The sequence below is a fragment of the Mastigoproctus giganteus genome, chromosome 9, assembly GCF_048544385.1.
Source record: "Mastigoproctus giganteus isolate SK-2022 chromosome 9, ASM4854438v1, whole genome shotgun sequence".
NCBI lineage: Eukaryota > Metazoa > Arthropoda > Arachnida > Uropygi > Thelyphonidae > Mastigoproctus > Mastigoproctus giganteus.
Window position 1 is genome coordinate 92,584,224 of NC_143583.1, and position 22,394 is coordinate 92,606,617.

At 38.6% G+C, this 22,394-nt stretch overlaps 1 protein-coding gene across 2 annotated transcripts in view; it reads left to right on the top strand.

Moving 5' to 3' along the window:
* Nucleotides 1–1,673: 1,673 nt before the first annotated feature.
* The window catches only part of LOC150080547 (AH receptor-interacting protein-like), an 84,255-nt gene continuing 63,534 nt past the window's right edge, over nt 1,674–22,394 (top strand). For both annotated transcript variants that reach the window (XM_090381077.1, XM_090381076.1), the window contains exon 1: nt 1,674–1,799. The gene's annotated coding sequence lies outside the window, so the exon portion shown is untranslated. The remainder of the gene's footprint in view (nt 1,800–22,394) is intronic.

Genomic DNA, 22,394 nt, shown 5'->3' on the forward strand with positions numbered 1-22,394 from the left:
TGTTGATATTATTTAAATTTAATAACAAATGTATTTTATTGTTACTGTATTGTCTATATGTATAATAATTGTTACCAATTATTATAATGGTAACAATTATTATACTATATTATAATTATATATTATAATTATTATAATATGTGTCCGTAAATTGCTTGTGGTATGAGTTTCATTTCTTTGTTTGTTGCACGAAAAACCCAACCTTCCGACCATACGATCTTCCCCTGAGGCGTACTAGCTCAGCCATGTTGCGATAAAAACGAATTAAAATTCCTCAATTCATTGTTGATGGGATTCAATCCTGCGCCTGTTCTATTGTGGGGCCAAGCAGTCTGCGCAGATAGCACCGTGGTATCGCCACCGTCCTCCCCACACCGGGTGAAAAAGGCCCGGTTCGAATCCCATCGATGATGCGAGGAACTTTAATGGGTCAGTGGCTGAGTTAGTCGGTCTCAGGCATAGATAGCAAGGTTTCCCCAGAAACTGGTGTTTTTTCGTCCAGCTAAACAGGCAAATCGACCAGAGAATACACCAATTTACAGACAAAATAAATATATGGGTAGAATCATTTACGGTAACCCTAATATCCTAATTTGGTTTGTGCGGCCAAGAATCTAGAAGAACAACAGACCGACATAATCTACATAAAGTCACACTCCACATACTTCTGACATTTACAAAGTACTGTTATCCTCACAAGAGTACTAAAGGCACAGCTGTGGGAAACCACCTGTGGCGCTGACCCCCAAACATAATGTACATAATGTGCTAGGTACTGTGATTATATCAACTGTGTTACAAGCTAAGGTAAACGTGATGACTATTTAATTAATTAAATATTGGAATATTAATTAAATTAAATATAAAATTAAATATAATATTAAATTGGAATATTAATTAATTAAATATAACTATTTAATTAATTAAATATTGGAATTCTGGTATTTTTTAAATGAAAAATTTATTTTGATTTTTTTGGTTCCTATATTTAATTTTTTCTTATATAAACATCGTAACTGTAACGGGATTAGGATTTTTTTTTTGATAATTTTACTTGAACCAAAAATGAAACTGTAGACCTTTTTTTGCTTACTGTTGTATGAAATAATATTAGGGTTATAATATTGGAACATTTCAGAAATTCAGTCAGTGAAAATTACTACGTCAGTAGCGTAGCTACCTTTTTCGGGTCCGGAGGCAAAAAACATGTTCGGGCCCAATTAATTAATGAAAATTGCAAAAACAGGAGACAGCCAAAGACGCCGGGCCCCTAAAGGGCCCGGTCCCCGAGGAAATTGCCTTGCCTGTCTACATGGTAGCTACGCCACTGTACTACATCACCCTTGCTTTTATATCTAGATTTCGGATTTGTCCCAATTTTAATACTTCCGATACGTTTTGTTCCTATTTTATCTTGAGAATTCGATCGCTCGATTTTCCTGGATGAAAATCTGATTATCTTCATTATCCCTACAATGAAGAGAAACGGAGCTGAGGTGGAGAGGAAGAATATGTTTGTTTGTTTACTAATTTATATATATATATATATATTTTTTTTTTATTTATTATTATTATTTTTTTTTTACACATTCTGGAATTTTTCTTAAATTTTTCTATTTTTTAAAATTCTTGTCTTCTGCTCATGTATAGGTTCGAGTTGGCCGTTCTGATTTTCGCATGCAAATAATGCACTTCGATGCGGTATGGTACCTTCAGTTGTTGCTGGTGTTAAAGGTGCTTCCAAAGAAATAATTCACGCAGGGAAAGGCGTTATTCCCCAGTTTCAGGATGGTGCAAAGGTATATGGATGTTTCTGTGTTGTTTACAATAACTTGACTTTTCTTCCTTCTCCATATAAGGAAGTCTACAACAGACTAATTTTGAAATCACATATACACTTTAGGTGTTAGCCTCGTTGAAGAAATGTATATACAGCACATTGATCCATCTTTATCCCAACTTTTGTATTTATGTACATGCATAAAATAAACAACGGAAAAGAAGTTTCCATGCGAAATTCTGATAGAAAATTAAATTTAAAAACATTTTTGCAACTATTTATAATTCATGAAATCTCAATATTTGGTGCCATTTATATGAATAATGGTATGCAAAGAATTATTTTTACTGGTGGGAAATACAAAATTTGATTTCTGGAAACATGAAAATTTTAACAACTGATTCCTTTCATACATATAATCCCATATATGTATGAAAATCCCATATAATCCCTTTGCAAATTTTACGCTCTTGCATATATTTGGTCATTCATGACCAAATATATGCAAGAGTGTGAGTCTAAATGACCTGATTCAGCAAAAAAGTAACTATAAACAGTGTTGATGTAGGCATATCAAGCTTAATGTGAAAGTTTGCAGATGATACAAAGTTTGGCAGGGTGATTGATGACACGAATCAATGCATTCGTGGATGAAGTGGCTTTTGAAATGGTCAGAATGCGAAACACTACCAGCCAGCAGTGCCAGAGGTGTGTCAAGAGACTTGAACCTTCCTTGGTCTACTGTATGTAAAGTGCTTTGAATTATTTTACACTATTTCCCATATAAGATTCATGTAGTGCAAGAACTAAAGTCTTGTGATCAGCAACAATGAATAGACTTTGCTGTATGATTTCTGGCTCATACGGAACTTGACAGTACATAGGCTCGAATGATCTTGTGGTCTGATGAGGCACATTTCACTCTTCATGGGGCTGTAAATGCACAAAACTGCGAAATATAGGGAACTTCTCGTCCATCTGTTGTGCATGAAAGTCTACACGTTACAGTATGGTGTGGATTCACAGCAGAGTTCATAATCAAACCATTTTTCTTTGAAGAGTCTACACCTCATGGCCCCGTAAGGTGTATGGTACTGTGTACGGTACCATACACAGTACCATACACCTTACAGAAATTTGAACTGATTTTTTTTCTTCTACAAATCGCGTCCCCATACTCACCTATTTTCACAGTGTTGTCTATAATTGTTTTGACACTGGATTCTCCTGAATAGGGAAACTTATTTTATAACCACCCAGTATATAGATATAAGCACCTACTGTCTTCATCACATACACCTATCTATCTATCCACGTGTAACGCCTCAATGCGCAGAGGATGGATTTTCATGTGATTTTATATTTAGTTCTTTTAGAAAGATTCTACCTCATTGCTGCCTTCCTAAATATAACTGAATATATTCCATCCACTCCACTCCCTTTTTTAAGTTTAGCTTCAATAATTTATGTGTAGCTGCAACAAGACCAGATGTGGACTGACCATAAAACTTACCAGGAGGCTGGTGTGACTTTGGCCATAAACACTAGTATGAGGCTGCTGAAAGTTTTCCCCAGTATGAATTTTTAACCCAGTCCACCTCTGAACAAGACCTAGAAAGATGAACAGATGGGGATTTAGCATTAACATTAGTAGAAGCATGATGCAAGAAAGCAAGCTTATACAGCATCACCCTTCTCATTTCACTGATCCATTCATTCCAAAATGTTTGTCTATTTCTGCCTTGAATTTATTTAAGCTATCAACTTCCACAACAACAGATGGAAGTTTGTTCCAGCAATCAACTATTTGTTATTTGGTTTTTTAGGAGCATTAGCAACTAAGGCCATATGCGGTGGTCATTCCTTGACCTTTCCACATCCTCTGTATTTGGTGGGCACGAACCCCGGTCTAATCAAGAAGCGTGTGCGACGCACTGCTGCTCCTGCCCACCTGGCTACGGAGGCGCCTTAGCAATCAACAACCCGATTCCTAAAGGCAAACTTCCGCACATCTATTCAACTGTTTTTCCTCAGTTTGAATCTATGCCCCCTCAGGTTTGTAATCTGAGCAAGTGGAAGAATCCCATCAGCATTGAGCCTGCTCAAACTGTTCCAGGCCTTGTACACCTCAAACAGATTGCCTCCCAGGTGCCTATTCTCCAGAAACTGCAATTTGCACAACTTAAGCCTTTCTTCATAAGAGCACCCCTTTGTTCCCTTCTCCAGTCTTGTTGCCCTTCTCTGTACTCATTCTAGCAACTCCACATCCTTTCTAAAATGAGGCCTCCAGACCTGTATGCAAGCCTCAAGGTGTGGCCTGACTATTGCCTTATACAAGGGCATAATCACCTCCTTATCCCTACTTGCAAAATTCCTGTATATTATTGACAAGACCCCATGACCTACTTTGGCCGCCTGTCTACTCTGCTCAGAAAACTTCATATCTGACTGCACATTTACCCCCAGGTCTCTTTAATTCTCCACTGCCCTGAGTGTAACACCACTCAGTTGGTACATTTCTCTGGTGTTACTGCTACCCATTTTCCATACTTTGCATTTGTCAATGTTAAACTTCAGTTGCCACTTCTCAGCCCATCTTTCCAACTTTTCCAGATCCAGAGCAGCATACAGTCATTACTGTTATTAACAACCCTGCCAACCTTTGTATCATTTGAAAACTTGGACATTAAGCCTGATATACCTTCATCAATATCATTGATAAATATACAAAACAATGGACTCAACCCCGAACACTGTGGGACACCACTAGTAATATTAGTCTACAAAGAGCAGTGCCTATTAATTACCACTCTCTGTCTTCTCCCACTTAACTACCCTTTTATCCATTGTAGCAAATTGCCCTTAATTCCATACTGCTCCAATTTGTACAGTAGTCTTCCATGGGCAGCGGTATCAAAAGCTTTCCTGAAATTAAAGTAAAACTGCAGCCATTATCAACCCACTGCAGGATGGAAGCCTCCTCAACAATTCAAGCTAAGGGAAATGGACCATAATCTGCCACGCTGGTCCAGTGCGGGTTGGCAGATCAACCATATTTAGCAGCCAGGGGCTTGAACCCCGGTCTACTCAAAGAGCGTATGCTACTGCACTCCCGCTCCTGACCACTCGGCTACGGAGGGTGAAATTAAAGTATGTGATATCAAAATTATAATTTGCATCCAGTTCCTTTGTGACCACATTGTAGTATCTAATCAAATTGGTCAGACAAGAAAGTCAACAGTAATGCTATACATAGGATTCTTTTATGATGGCACAATGACGGATGTCACCAACAGAGATAATTGTGTGGCAATCAGGTAGCTAACTAGTTTAAAATAATACTCATTTGGGTGGACAGACAGTTGACTGACCCATTAATATCCGAGGATTCACATTCTAGTGGGTTTGAGGATGGGTTTAATTGATTGCAGTATGGTGGCTGCTCAGTGGAAAAAGAAACCGTACTATGAATGGCCCAGGTGGGGCCCAACCCTATCCACCTGAAGGAAGCCAAGATCATTTGCCGCAGGGACCTCCTAGAGTAAGTTACATCATTTGAACAACTTGATAGATGTAGCCTAATAAGATAATTGTTTCTGCTTGCAACTTATAAAAAAAAAAAAAAAAAAAAAAAACAATTTGTGTAGAAATTCCGACAATTCCTTTGGAAATGCTGCACGGCATCAAGGGCAAATGTGTGGAAGATTAGAGAATGCCTGCACAGAGAGGGAGGTCACCTTGCAGCTATTTCTACTTCCCCTTAACAAACCCATGTTGTGTCTGAACTATTACTGCAATCTTCTCTAGATGATCCTGCAATGCTTCTTAAACCAGTGACTCCATTGTTTTACCAAGAATAGAAGCTAAACTAGCAAGTCTATAATTATTTGTGTCACCCTTTGTGAATTGGGGATACATTTGCACATCTCCAGTACATGGGGTCCTTTCCTGAATCTAAGGATGCTCTCATAATTATGGCTAAGGGTTTGCTACTTCCCTCACTGCCTCCAATATAACTGGATAGATTCCAACTGCCCCATGTGACTTTTTTATGTTTAACTTCAACAATTTCTCTTCCACTTTGCTCTCACTTATTACAAAATCATTTAGCTGAATGTTAGAGTTTAGTATACTTCTGTCCTCCTCTTCCTTACAGAATTCCTCATGTGTGAATGTAGATGCAAAATACTCATTCAGTTTGTCAGCTATCTGAACAGGATCATCAACAGTCAAAGCATCACTATCAGGTAGACCAATCTGATTCGTCCCCTTCCTTCTAGAGTTTACATAAGTAAAGAAGTCTTTGTTGTTTTTCTTTGCATCCTTTGCCAAGGATTTCTCATAATCAGCCTTCGCTTGCCTAACCTCCTTTGTGACTTGATTACAGACTAGTTTATACCTGCCATAGGCTTCTGTGTCACCTTATAATTTATATGCATCCCATGCATTTTTCTTCTCTGCCACGAGCCTCAAAAGTTCATCTGACATCCATTTAGTTATAAATCTTCTACAGTATTTCTTAGTTGGTATGAAAAGTCTGGTAGGATGGTGGGCCATCCTACCAGATAAGGATGGCCCACCTGGGCCATCCTTATCTGGTAGCTTCCAAGATTATTTCCTTGAAGGCTTCCCATTTAGAATTCGCTGTTTTTAACATCATTAGTTGTTTCTACTGTATAGAATTTAAAAACTGTCTGAGACCACTGTAGCCACCTTTACAAAAGCAAAAACCAATCCCTTTACCCTGATGGTAATTAAATCTTTAATTACCATCAGGTAAATTAAAGATTTAATTACCATCAGGGGTAAAGGAAAGGGTTTTTGCTTCCGTAAAGGCGAGTACAGTGGTCTCCGACAGTTTTTAAATTCTGTACAGTGGGATCAACTGACGATGTTATCAACAGTAAATTCTAAGTGGGAAGCATTCAAGGAATTAATCGTGGAAGCTACTAAAAGGTTCATACCTATTAAGAAATATTGTTCAAGGTTTAGGCCTAAATGGTTGTCAAAAACTAATGAGACTCGTAACAGAGAAGAAAAATGCATGGGATGCATATAAATTATCAAGCGACTCAGAAGCCTATGGCAGATAAAAGTTAATCTGTAATCAGGTCACAAAGGAGGTTCGGCAGGCGAAGGCAGATTACAAGAAATCCTTGGCAAAAGATGCTAAGAAAAACAGCAAGGATTTCTTTACTTATATAAACTCTAAAAGGAAAGGGATGAATCTGATTGGTCCACTTGACATCGATGGTTCGACTGTTGATGATCCTGCTCAGATAGCAAACAAACTGAATGAGTATTTTGCGTCTACATTCACACGTGAGGAATTATTAAGGTTTGAAAATGACAGAAGGTTATCAAATTGTAGCAGGATACTTAATGATTTTGTAATAGCTGAAAGCAAAGTGGAGGAGAAATTGTTGAAGTTAAACATAAGGAAAGCACCTGGGGTGGATGGGATCTATCCAGTTATATTAAAGGAGGCGACAAAGCAACTAAGCAAACCCTTAGCCATAATTATGAGAGCGTCCTTGGACTCGGGAGGTTCCCACGTACTGGAGATGTGCAAATGTATCCCCAATTCACAAAGGGGGATCGAAGGGTGACACAAGTAATTACAGACCAGTTAGTTTAACTTCTGTTCCTGGTAAAATAATGGAGTCTCTGGTTAAAGCTGCATTGCAAGATCATCTAGACAAGACTGCAGTAATAATTCAGACACAGCATGGGTTTGTTAAGGGAAAGTCTTGTCTGACAAATTTGATAGGATATTATGATGTGGTTACAAAGGAACTGGATGCAAAAAATAATTTTTGAATGCAAAAAATAATTTTGATATCATATATTTGGATTTCAGGAAAGCTTTTGACACTGTTGCGCATGGAAGACTATTGTACAAATTGGAGCAGAATGGTATTAAGGGTAAGTTGCTACAATGGATAAAAGGATGGTTAAGTGGGAGAAGACAGAGGGTGATAATCAATGGGTGCTGCTCTTCTTGGACTAATGTTATTAGTGGGGTCCCACAGGGTTCGGTGTTAGGTCCACTGTTTTGTATATTTATCAATGATATTGATGAAGGCATATCAGGCTTAATGTCGAAGTTTGCAGATGATACAAAGGTTGGCAGGGTTGTTAATGACAGTAATGGCAGTGTGCTACTGCAACAGGATCTGGATAATTTGGGTAGATGGGCTAAGAAGTGGCAACTGAAGTTTAACCTTGACAAATGCAAAGTACTGCATATGGGTAGAAGTAACTCCAGAGAAACGTACCAACTGTGTGGTATTACACTTAACGTGGTAGAAAATTAAAAAGACCTGGGAGTAATTGTGCAGTCAGATATGAAGTTTTCTGAGCAATGCAGACAGGCTGCCAGGGCAGGTCATGGGGTTTTGTCAATGATATATAGGAATTTTGCTAGCAGGGAAAAGGAGGTGATTATCCCTCTGTATAAGGCAATGGTCAGGCCACGCCTTGAGTACTGTGTACAGGTCTGGAGGCCTCATTTTAGGAAGGATGTAGATTTACTTGAGCGTGTACAGAGAAGGACAACAAGATTGGTGAGGGGAATGAAGGGATCCTCTTATTAAGAGAGGCTTAAGTTCTGCAAATTGCAGTGGCTGGAGGCTAGGCACCTGTGCGGTGATCTGATTGAGGTATATAAGGCCTTAAATGGGTTCAGCACGCTGAATTCTGATGGGATCCTTCCACTTGTTCAGATTACGAACCTAAGGGAGCATAAATTCAAATTAAGAAAGGACAGATGTAGAATAGATGTGCGGAAATTTGCCTTTAGCCAGCGTGTGGTTAATTGCTGGAACAAACTTCCATCTGTCGTTGTGGAAGTTGATAGGTTGAATAAATTTAAGGAGGAACTGGACAGGCATTTGGAAGGAAGGGTGATTTTTTTTTTTTTTTTTTTTTTTTTTGGCTGATGCTGCATAAGCTCATACACTTGCTTTCTTGCATCACATGCCACTACTATTACTACTACCCTTGATGGTAGTTACATCTTTAAGAAAATCCCACATCAGTACACTGTAATCACTGTCACTTAGTGATTCCTTTATCTGCAAATTCTGAATGCATGAATAATAACTGCTGATAATCAGACCAAAAGTATTACTCCCTCTGGTGGCCCCTTCAACATGTTGCTGTAGAAAACAGTCCTCCAATAAATTCACAAAAGTCTTGCTGGAGTGCGAGTGACTAATCCACAAGTTCCAGTCAATATCTGGAAAGGTAAAATCCTCCATTACAAGACATTTTGATTTACTGGGGCACTATTTCTTTGCACAATTGTTCATCGTAGTCATCAGAGTCATTATGCCTGTAACAAACTCCTACTCTCATTTTCCCTTTCCCAGTGCTTATGTCACAGCAAATTGACTCAGCATTGCACTGTCCACCAATGTCAACTGGATGCACTTCCTTAGATTTTATGTGTTTCTTAACTAACAGCATAACCTTTCCTCCCTTCCTACCCTGTCTATCTTTTCTGTACACATTGTATTCCCCAAATTCCAATTCTGCACTGCTTATATCTGTGTGACACCTTGTCTCTGATATCCCAACAATATCTGCCTTTGATGTTTTGATCAGCACTTCAAATTCATCAAATTTATTTACTATACTCCTAGCATTGGTGTACATGCAAGTTTACATGCACCTATTCTTACTCTTTATTACCTGAACACAGCCCACTTGTTTACTTGTTCCATGCTGACTCCTAGCTGTTCTTGAAAGCCACAGCAACTTGCCCTCTAGGCTGCTGCTGCTAATTCCAGTAGAAGCAGTGCAAGAATCACTTTTGCCTCTGCTTACTGTTGATCTTTTCGTCTGTGAATCTCCCAAAGCTAGCAGTTTTCCGATCCACCTAACGCTGCCTCGATAGCATCGCAAATATTCTTGCATCCTTTCTATTTAAGCGTATCCTATCCTTGTAGAGGCAGTCTCTCCTTTTGATCACCCCTTTGTGAATTGGGGATACATTTGCACATCTCCAGTTCATTGGGACCTATCCTGAATCCAAGGATGCTCCCATAATTATGGATAAGGGTTTACTTACCTCCTTTGTTGCCTTTCTTATGTTTAACTTAACATCAATGATTTCTCTTCCGCTTTCTTCTCATCTTTCACAAAAGCATTTAGTTCTCTGTTAGAGTTTGATAAACTTCTGGCATCATCTTCCCCAAAGAATTCCTTATCCATGAATGTAGATATAAAATACTTATTCAGTTTGTCAGCAACATGAGCAAGATCATCCACAGTTAACTGTCAACATCAGTGGACTAATTTGAGTCATCCCTTTTCTTCTAGTGTTTACATGAATAAATAAGTCTTTTGCTGTTTTTCTTTGCATTCTTTGTCAAAGATTTCTTGTAATGTGGCTCTGCTTGCCTAACCTGTTTTGTGACTTGATTAGTTTAAAGCTACCATGGGCTTCTGTGTCATATGACAATTTATATGTATCCCATGCATTTTTCTTCTGTGCCACTAGTCTCATTTGACCTCCAGTTAGGTCTAAACCTTGAACAGTAGTTTTTAGTTGGTATGGAAAGCCTAGTAGCTTTCATGATTAATTCATTGAATGCTCCCTATTTAGAACTGGCTGATGGTAATATTATCAGTTGGATCCACTGTATAGAATTTAAGAATTGTCTGAGATCACTGTAGTCACCTTTATGAAAGCAGAAACCTTTCCATTTACCTTTGATGATAGTTACATCTTTACATCACTTCCACCTGCAGATTCTTATGCATGAATATTCACTGCTGATAACCAGATCAAGAGTATTATTCCCTCTGTTTGCTTCTCTAAACAATTTTAAAGTTCCAGTCAATATCTGGAAAGTTAAAATCTCCCATTATAAGACATTCTGATTTTCTGGCCAACTCTATTTCTCTGTATAGTTGTTTGTTATACTCATCAAAGCCATTAGGCTTATAACATACATTTTCATTTTCCCATTGTTTATGTCATGTCAAGCTGATTCAAAATTGTCCTATTCACCCATATTGACTGGATGTACTGCCTTAGAGTTAGTGTGTGTTCGTATGCACACAAACATTTGTACAAGCATACATACAAAGGGTACTAGGAAAGTTTTGCAATATGACGCAACAATGAATCACAGGAAGCTGCTTGTTGCTGCATGTTGAGACATGTTCATATGTGCATAGTAGCCGCCGCGCCAAGTCAATGGGCTCAGTTATTCATTAGTAGTGAGAGTGTAAAGTGCTTGCGATGGCATCGTGGTCACGAAATGAGATAAGGACAGTTTTGCGGTATAATTTTGTGCGTGGTTTAACCATAGACCAGTGCTTAGAAGAAATTACTCTTGCACTAGATGATGATTGTCCACATCGTACAATGATATTCAGGTGGTATAGAGAATTCCAAAGGGGAAATTTCACTCTGGAGGATTCTGAGAGGCCGGGAAGGCCACGAACGTCAGTTACGGAGGAAAACGTTACTGCTGTGTGGAAAATGCTTGACGAAAACAGGCGAGTGACCTACCAACAGATAGAGGATACTTTGGGCCTAAATGCACCAGCAATTCGTTCGATTCTGCAAGATCATTTGCACGTGAAGAAACTTTGTTCTCTCTGGGTGCCGCATCAACTGACTGAAGAGCAGATGACACGACGTGTGACTTGGTGCCGGGAGATGTTAAAAAAGTTTGATAAGGGACAGTCTCGGTATGTGAACAACATCGTGACAGGTGACGAGACTTGGCTGTACTATTACGATCTGCCGACCAAGGCTCAAAACAAAGTTTGGGTCTTTGATGATGACGACACACCCGTAATTGTCAGAAAATCCCGATCTGTAAAGAATGGAATTGTGGAACGTGTCGTTTTGGACATGCAGAAGACAGTCACAGCTAAGTGGTATACTGAACAATGCCTGCCTAAAGTCATTGGATCTATGAAGAACCTGCGGCCAAAGTCAAGAATGGACACCTGGTACCTCCATCACGATAATGCTCCAGCTCACCGCGCCAAAGCCTGCACCGAATATTTGACCACGACAGGACTGAAACTTCTTGAGCACCCTCCCTACAGTCCAGACCTTGCTCCCTGCGACTTTGCACTGTTCCCACATGTGAAAATGAAGCTAAAAGGGAGGTGGTTTTCCAGTGATGAGGACCTTCTATGGGCTTGGGACAACGAGTGTGCTTTACTCCCTAGTGAAACTTGGCAGAACTGGTTTAAAGATTGGTTTCGGAGGATGGAGAGGTGTATTGAATGTAGAGGAAATTACTTTGAAAAAATTAAATAAACAAAGCTGTATTGCAAAACTTTCCTAGTACCCTTTGTACAATTGTGTGTATATATATATATATATGTGTTACATATGAAAGTAAAATAAAATAAAAATAAATATAGTTGGAGAAGTTATTAATCGCAAAATGCCAAGCCTAGTTGATGAGAAAAAAAGAGAGAAAGAATGTTAAGAACCTATAAAAAAAAAAATCATTAAGTAGAATTAGGTCTGAATTAATGCCAAATTAACAGTCTAATCATATGTACAAAAGCTGAAAGAAAAAGAGGGGAGGGTAATTGAGATAAAAATTATAAAATTCAAAAATAAAAATTAAAGAATTAAAAATTTTAAAAATTATAAAAAAATTTAAAAATTAAAAATTGGTACATAGATCAGATATTTCATCAGAGAAAGAGGTAATTCTTTCTCTCTTTTTTTCTCTTCAACTAGGCTTGGCATTTTGTGATTAATAACTTCTCCATCTATATTTATTTTTATTTTTATTTTATTTTACTTTCGTTTGTAACACTTATTTATATACATGTATCCTGTTTTGCTGCTTGGCGCATTCAGGTACACGTACTGTTTTTCTATTTTTTTTTTTTTTTTTTTCCCTTCCACTTCTTCGTTTTCATATTTCACACACATATATTTATATACACATAGTTTATACATATATTATAATTTAAGTGGAGTTTTAGTTTTTAAATATCTGATTTAGTGTGACATTGAAGAATGATGGGTTGTGCAGTTGCATTTGAGGGTGGGTTTATGCCAGTTTCTCTTAATCTGATGCCACCTAAATATGAGAGCTGTTATGAACATTAGTGGCTATATTATGTCTATATAGCTACTAAAATGCCTGAAAGTTCTTATATTGCACAGTTACCTCCAGATAAATGTCAATAATACAATTATTATTGTTATTCATATTAATATTTATTTAGATTGTCTGATTGTAAATCTTTCTGTTACAAGTAATGTAAATAATGAAGAACTGCAAGCTTGTCATTTTATGAAATCATGATTTGCATAAAATATTTTATTATTATTGGGATTATTATTATTAATACTAAAACACCAACAATTATATTAGCATAGCACAATAAAACTAGACATGTAACCATTCTTTTTACAGGTTTATTGAAAATTAAGTCTGAATTCAGCAGATTATGCAAAATTCAAATCCATATTGTATGATTTATATTGCTTTGTGGTTATTACATCTACCAAACAGTTCAGTGACACTATGAAAATCAGATATTTTGCCTACATGAGCTTTAAGTGCCAGTACTCCTAACATTGTTAATTGATTTTGACATATGGTTGACCTTGAAGACATTTACTGAATACATTTCCCACCCATGATACTGCTACTGGTACAGCACATAAAAACTAAAAAATATACCTGTCCCATAATCCATTGTTTTAGTTTTAAATGTAGCATTTAATGAATAAAAGGTCACAAATTCTGGTCTTACCCTACCCACAAATGTTCAGACCCAAAGAAGTTTAGTACTTCTGAGTTTCTGACCACGAGCCAGTGCCATTGAACCATGGCACTGCCACAGTAACATCGAAAAAAATAAAAGTAAACAGACACACACACACACACAATATTGCAATTAGCTGTTGGTGGTTATTCATAAACTTGTAAAAGTGCTTGCATCTTTATATGTTATTTGTTATTTTAATCCAATTCAATGGATTTATCCAATTTTTAATAGGAAAAGTGTAGGAAAATAAAGTCACCTTGGAGAGCATGGGGTAAACAGAATAGTTTGAATGCTAGTGATCATAAAAACATTGGAATCAAAATGATCTCTTAAGATTGCACAGTAGATTAAAGACATTATCAACTATTATATTGCACAGCATCAATGTCTGTTATTAGCAAGCTACTAAAATATCTTTAAACAATATAGTATTTCTTATATGTATATTTTAATGGTTTTGTAATGGCTTTTTAAAATCAGTTTTCAAAATAAGCTGAAAATACCAACCTTCTTCCTAATAGTTTAAGTTAAAAACACTTCACCAATGCAAATTCTTAATAGAATTTAGTATTCTTCTCTGTTTCTTTAGTGACTGCAAAATTAGAAATAGAGTACTCTTATTATATTGTTTAAGAATGAAGCTTTTGCATTATATTAAATTAATTTAGTTATTATGACGAAAGCAAAAAAAGCCAATACGAGAACCACGGGAAACTTTGGGAAAATTTAAGGGTAAAATTGTTTCCCACTACCGCAGTTTCTCCTTGCATTCTCGGTAAACAGATGGTGTGTGTTTTTGGTAGTGGCAGTAGAAGTTGATAACGATGTATTGATTAGTTTTTTCTCATTAAAAGCAGATTATCGGAGTTCATGAGTGGGCTGAAATTTACTTATGAGTACACCCTCCAGACTGCCTCAGTCTCAGGGTGTTTATTAGCATTAGTAACGGCACATGATGCAAGAAAGCAAGCTTATATAGCATCAGCCAAAAAAAAAAAAAAAAAAAAAACCCCTTCTCATTTCACCCATCCACTCACTCCAAATGTTTGTCTAGTTCTGCCTTGAATCTATTTAAGCTATCAACTTCTGTGACAGATGGAAGTTTGTTCCAACAATCAACCACCTGCTGGCTAAAGGCAAACTTCCACACATCTATCCTACAACTATCTTTCCTCAATTTGAATTTATGTCCTCTCAGGCGATTATTCTGAGCAAGAAGAAGAATCTCATCAGCATTGAACATGTTTAAATCATTCAAGGCTTTATACACTTTAATCAGATCACCTTGCGGGTGCCTAGTCTCCAGACACTGTAATTTGCAAAACTTAAGCCTTTCTTCGTAAGAGCAATCCTTTGTTCCATTCACTAATGTTGTTGTCCTCTGTACTTGTTCCAGCAGCTCTACATCCTTCTTAAAATGAGGCCTCCAGACCTGTATATAGTACTCCTGTATAAAGTGTGGCCTGACCAGTGCCTTATACAAGGGGATAATCACCTCCTTATCCCTGCTAGAAAAATTCCTATATATCATTGACAAGACACCATGAGCTACTCTTGCAGACCGTCTGTACTGCTCAGAAAATGTTATATCTGCCTGCACAATTACCCCAGGTCCTTTTCATTCTCTACCACTGTTCAGTGTAGTACCGCACAGCTGATATGTTACTCTGGGGTTACTGCTTCCCATATGCAGCACTTTACATTTGTCAATGTGAAACTTCAGTTGCCACCTCTCAGCCCATCTGCTTAACTTTTCTAGATACTGTTGCAGCAGCGTACTGTCATTAGTGTCATTAACAACTCTGCCAACCTTTGTATCGTCCGCAAACTTGGAAATTAAGCCTGATATACCATCATCAATATCATTTTTCAGGTGGTAGATGACTTTCATCAACTGGTGAAATACCCCCACTTTGCTTATTGGAGGCTTGAAGTGGTGAAACCCATGTTTAGTCTCTAGAGCAAAGTTTCCGGCATCCCCCCTCCCCCCATACTTATCCTTCAACCCATGCACGGTACTAAGTACTATAGGTTTTGATACCTTTCTTGTTTGGGGTTTTCATAAAAAAAAAAAAAAAAAAATTTATAAATACAGAAAACAATAATGGACCCAACACTGAACTTTGGGTAACTCCATTAATAACAGTCCACGAAGAGCAGTGCACATTGATTACCACTCTCTGTCTTCTCCCACTCAACTATCCCTTTATCCATAGCAGCAATTTGCCTCCAATGCCACACTTTTCCAATTTGTGCAGCAGTCTTCCATATGCAACAGTATCAAAAGCCTTTCTAAGATCCAAATATATGATATCAAAATTATTCTTTGCATCTAGTTCGGCCCCGAGTGCCAAGCGATAGTGCCCAAGCGATATTTTGTGCGATATATAGCGTTCTTTCTCAGCGGATTAGTTATATTTATTTTCCAGTGTCACTATTCTTCTTGTTTTTCTTAAGTGATTCTTTACTTAAAAGCTTTGAAATAGAATCCAGAAAGGAAATACACCTTTCTTTCCTTGTGTATATATATATATATATATATATATAATCCGTACTAACCTAACTAAACCTCTAAACCACTTGGTCACTGGTGGCACCGCTCCTGCCTCCACGTGGTGGGGCTGGAAACCTGGGAGAAGAAAAACACTCTCCCGGGGCAAAAAGGAGCAAAGATGGACATAAACAGACATGCCACTTATGGATCTCATGATCCAGATCTCTCAAACAGAGAAGACTTAAATGCAGGAAATGCAAAACAGCAGAAAAAAGAAGGAACAGAAACCCCTGCTCCTCTTTTTTTGATACTGCATTCTTTGACTGACAATCCTTTGAGTAAGCTCTCCCCATTCTTAATACAGAAATGTCTTGAGAATGTGGCGGGCCCACCAAAAATGGTTCGAAGATTAAAATCCGGAGACCTTCTAGTGGAGATGAACGAGAATAAACATTCGGAAAAACTATTAAAAATATCGACTTTTGGTGGAATGCCCACAAAGGTTACCCCGCATGCCACCTTAAACTCCTCTAAAGGGGTAATAGCCGAGTGGGATCTCCTTAACGTATCTGAGGAGGAAATCTTTCAGGAATTAGGCGATCAAAATGTAATAAATGCCAAAAGGATAGTCATTAAGAAAGATGGGATTCTTACTCCTACCCGAACGGTCATTCTTACATTTAAAACACCACTTTTACCAACAACTGTTAAAGCTGGATATTTAAGGTGCAAAATTCGACCTTATATTCCAAACCCAGTCCGGTGTTTTAAATGCCAAAAATTTGGACACTCACAAGCAGTCTGCAGGGGTGTAACCACCTGTGCCTCCTGTGGTTCAAAAGAGCATGTTCACACAGACTGCCCCACTGAAATACAAAGCTGCCCAAACTGTAAGGGGAATCATTCAGCATTTTCAAAGGAGTGCATCCAGTGGCAGACTGAAAAGAATATACAAAAGTACAAAGTGGAACACAAGGTGCCATACCAAGAAGCAAAAAGACATTGTTTAATTTCAAATAAATTGCCATCTTATTCTTCAGTTGTAAAAAAGCAACGATCCATAACAGTACAAACAGATTGTTCAGTTCTGCCAAGCATCTCATTGGGCCAGGTCAGTCCTCTCTATACTAAAAGAACAGCTTACCCAACAGCAATCAACTCATTCGGTAAACACACCATTGACAATACCGCCAGATAAAAATTCTGTATAACAGCCAGTTAATCAAACAAGCTCTGAAAGAAATAATCAAAAAACCAGTACTGATACCATGGACATAGATAGAAATTCACACCGAGATGACCCACTTCTTGAACTTTAGCATTAGCATTAGCATTAGCATTAGTAGAGGCATTTGATGCAAGAAAGCAAGCTTATGCAGCATCAGCCAAAAAAAAAAAAAAAAAAAACCCACTTCCACTTCACCCCTCTGTTCGTTCAAAATACCTGTCCAGCTGAGCCTTAAACTTATTTAGGCTATCAACTTCCACGACAAGGGATGGAAGTCTGTTCCACCCACCAACCACCCGCTGGCTAAAGGCAAATTTCCGCACATCTATCCTACATCTGTCTTTCCTCAATTTGAATTTATGCCCTCTCAGGTGATTTTTCTGAGCTAGAGGAAGAATCCCATCAGCATTGAGCATGCTCAAACCATTCAAGGCTTTGTACACCTCTATCAGATCACCCCGCTGGTACCTAGTTTCCAGACACTGTAATTTGCAAAACTTAAGCCTTTCTTCGTAAGAGAACCCCTTTGTCCCATTCACCAATCTAGTTGCCCTTCTCTGTACTCGTTCCAGCAGCTCTACATCCTTCCTGAAATGAGGCCTCCAGGCCTGTATACAGTACTCTAGGTGTGGCCTGACCATTGCCTTATACAAGGGAATAATCACCTCCTTATCCCTGCTAGAAAAATTCCTATATATCATTGACAATACACCATGAGCTACTCTTGCAGCTCGTCTGCACTGCTCAGAGAACTTCATATCTGCCTGCACCACCACCCCCAGGTCCCTTTCATTCTCTACCACTGTCAGTGTAGTACCACAGAGTTGATACGTTGCTCTGGGGTTGCTGTTTCCCATATGTAGTACTTTACATTTGTCAATGTTAAACTTCATTTGCCACCTCGAAGCCCATCTGCTCAACCTTTCCAAATCCTGTTGCAGCAGCATAGTGTCAGTAGTGTCCTTGACAACCCTGCCAACCTTCGTATCGTCTGCAAACTTGGACATTAAGCCTGATATACCATCATCAATATCATTTATAAATACAGAAAACAATAAAGGCCCCAATACTGAACCCTGAGGGACTCCACTAATAACATTAGTCCACGATGAGCAGTGTCCATTGATTACCACTCTCTGTCTTCTCCCCCTCAACCACCCCTTTATCCATAGCAGCAACTTGCCTCCAATGCCACACTGCTCCAATTTGTGCAGCAGTCTTCCATGTGCAACAGTATCAAAAGCCTTTCTAAGATCCAAGTATATAATATCAAAGTTATTCCCTGCATCCAGTTCTTTTGTGACTGCATCATAGTATCCAATCAAATTGGTCAGGCAAGACTTCCCCTTAACAAAACCATGCTGTGTCCTAGCTATAACTGAAGTCTTGTCTAGATGATCCTGCAGTGCTTCTTTCACCAGTGCCTCCATTAATTTTCCGGGAACAGAAGTTAAACTCACAGGTCTATAATTACTTGTGTCAGCCTTTGATCCCCCTTTGTGAATTGGGGTCACATTTGCACATCTCCAGTCAATGGGTACCTCCCCTGAGTCCAAGGAAGCTCTCATAATTATGGCTAAGGGTTTGCTTACCTCCTTTGCTGCCTCCTTTAATATAACTGGATAGATCCCATCCACCCCAGGTGCCTTTCTTGTGTTTATCTTCAACATTTTCTCCTCCACTTTGCTCTCAGTTATTACAAGATTCTCTAGCTTACTGCTAGAGTTGAATACACCTCTGGCATTCCCCTCGCTGAATAACTCCTCATGTGTGAATGTCGATGCAAAATATTCATTTAGTTTGTTAGCTACCCGAGCAGGGTCATCAACAGTTGACCCATCGATCTCAAGTGGACCAATCTGATTCATCCCCTTCCTTCTAGAGTTTACATAAGTAAAGAACTCTTTGCTGTTTTTCTTCGCATCCCTTGCCAAGGATCTCTCGTAATCTGCCTTCGCCTGCCTAACCTCCTTTGTAACTTGGTTACAGATCAACTTGTATCTATCATAGGCTTCCATGTCACCCATTAATTTATATGTATCCCATGCATTTTTCTTCTCTGCCACATGTCTCATTAGTTCATCTGACAACCATTTAGGCCTAAACCTTGAACAATATTTCTTAGTTGGTATGTAAAGCCTAGTAGCTTCCACAATAAGTTCTTTGAATGCTTCCCATTTTGAATTTGCTGTTGGCAATATCATCAGTTGATCCCACTGTATAGAATTTAAATACTGTCTCAGTCCATTGTAGTCGCCTTTACGAAAGCAATACCCCTTCCCTTTACCCCTAATGGTAGTTACCTCTTTGAGTAACTCCCACTTCAGCACACTGTGATCACTGCCACCAAGTGGTTCATTTATCTGCAGATTCTTAATGCATGAAGAATCACTACTGATAATCAAATCAAGAGTATTACTCCCTCTAGTTGCCTCCCGAACATGCTGATGTAGAAAACAATCATCCAATAAATCCACAAAAGCCTTGCTACTGTGTGAGTGACCAGCCCCCAAATTCCAGTCAATATCTGGGAAATTAAAATCCCCCATTATAAGACTCTCTGATTTACTGGCCCACTCTATTTCTCCGAACAGTTTCTTATTATACTCATCAGAGTCATTAGGCCTATAGCACACTCCTACTCTCAATTTTGATCTCCCAATGCTTATGTCACACCAAACTGACTCGACACTGCACTGTCCAGCGATGTCGACTGGCTTCACTTCCTTGGATTTTATGTGTTTTTTAACTAATAGCATAACCCCTCCTCCCTTCCTATCCTGTCTATCCTTTCTGTAGACATTGTACTCCCCAAATTCCAGTTCTGCATTTCTTATATCTGTGTGACACCACGTCTCTGAAATCCCCACAATATCTGCCTTTGATGTTTTGAGCAATACCTCAAATTCATCAAATTTATTTACTAAACTCCTAGCATTGGTGTACACACAAGTATACATGCACCTGTTCTTTTTCTTAGCTACCCTAACACAACCCATGTGTTTACTTGTACCCCAATGATTCCCAGCAGTCTCTGAAATATCCTGCATCTTATTTTCCAGGCTGCGGCTCATTCCAATAGAAGCAGTGCAAGAATCACTTTCACCTCTGCCAGTGGCTACTGTTAATCTATTAGTCCTTGTATCCCCCCAATCTAGCAGTTTTCCGACCCACCTAACATTGCCTCGATAGCATCAGCAAACATTCTTGCACCCTTTCTATTTAAGTGTATCCCATCCCTGTAGAAGCAGTCTCTCCTGTTAACAAGTACAGACCAGGCTGAAAAAAATTCTACCCCTTGAGCCCTGCACAATCTTTCCAGGGCCGAACTTCATGCACAAGAGGAGGACATGGACGTCACTAGACCAAATTTCCCAAAAAGGGAAAAAAGACTAGACAGGCACAAACAGACCACATCTCGTAAGCAAGCAGACACACACCCAATAATCCTCAATAATGCACAGAATCATTCAATGGAATTGTTGCGGACTCCGAGCTAACTTAGACGATGTTTATGACTTAATTACCGAATATAAGCCTGCTGTTCTTTGTCTACAGGAAACAAACCTGACCCCTAAAATAACTATGAGCATAAAACATCATATAATGCTTAGAAAGGATAGGAACGACTCTAATACAGCACATGGAGGTGTAGCATTGCTAGTAAACTCCAGAACTCCTTTCAGACCAGTCCCACTGCAAACAACTTTAGAAGCAATTTGCTGCTAGAGTTATGGTTAAGATAGCGGTAACAGTTGTTTCCATATACCTTTCACCAAACTATTCATACTCTAGCAGATTTGAATGATTTAGTTACTCAGCTGCCACCACCTCTCTGTATCTTGGGTGACTGGAATGGGCATCACCCCCTATGGGGTTCCTCGCACCTTGATAAGAGAGGTCAGTTAATTGAAAAATTTCTTGAAAGGCACAACTTAACATTATTAAACAATGGGACTCACACATACGTGCATCTTTCCTCAAGGTCAACTTCTGCAATTGATCTTTCAATATGCTCGCCAAACCTCTTTCCTCTTATTGATTGGACGGTCACTGATAACCTGCGAAATAGTGACCACTTTCCAGTAATATGCACACTATTGGCTAACTCTCCTCCTCAAACTGAGATAAAAACTGTTTGGAAATTCAACAAAGCTAACTGGAAGAAATATCAAGAGCTGGCACATCTAAATATTCAGACAATTGAGACCCTCACCATTGACTCTGCCATAACTTACATAACTCAGCAAATGATAGCAGCTGCAGAAACCAGTATACCCAGATCATCCATGAAAACTCGCTCCCACCCAAAAATATGGTGGAATGAAGCCTGTAGCAATGCGAAAAAAGAGAAGAATAGATACTGGAACTTATTTCGTAAATACCCAACCACAGCTAATCTCATACAGTTCAAGAAAGCTAGAGCTAAATCTCGTCACATACAACGAATAAGCAAAAAAGAGACATGGTCAGATCATCCATGAAAACTCGCTCCCACCCAAAAATATGGTGGAATGAAGCCTGTAGCAATGCGAAAAAAGAGAAGAATAGATACTGGAACTTATTTCGTAAATACCCAACCACAGCTAATCTCATACAGTTCAAGAAAGCTAGAGCTAAATCTCGTCACATACAACGAATAAGCAAAAAAGAGACATGGTCTAAATATGCTTCCTCTATAAACAGGACCACAAATATCAGAACTGTTTGGACTAAAGTTTGAAGAATCAATGGAAAATATCCACCTATAACCACTCCGATAATATATCTAAAAGGCAAAGAAATCTGCAATCCTCTCGATATTTCTAATACATTAGGTGAAACCTTTGAAAAAATCTCCGCTGTAACCACATTTGAGCCAAGTTTCCAGGCACATAAAATACAAGCAGAAAAGTATAATCTGAATTTCAGTACTATTGATCTCAATTCAGTACAATTGAGACCCTCACCATTGACTCTGCCATAACTTACATAACTCAGCAAATGATAGCAGCTGCAGAAACCAGTATACCCAGATCATCCATGAAAACTCGCTCCCACCCAAAAATATGGTGGAATGAAGCCTGTAGCAATGCGAAAAAAGAGAAGAATAGATACTGGAACTTATTTCGTAAATACCC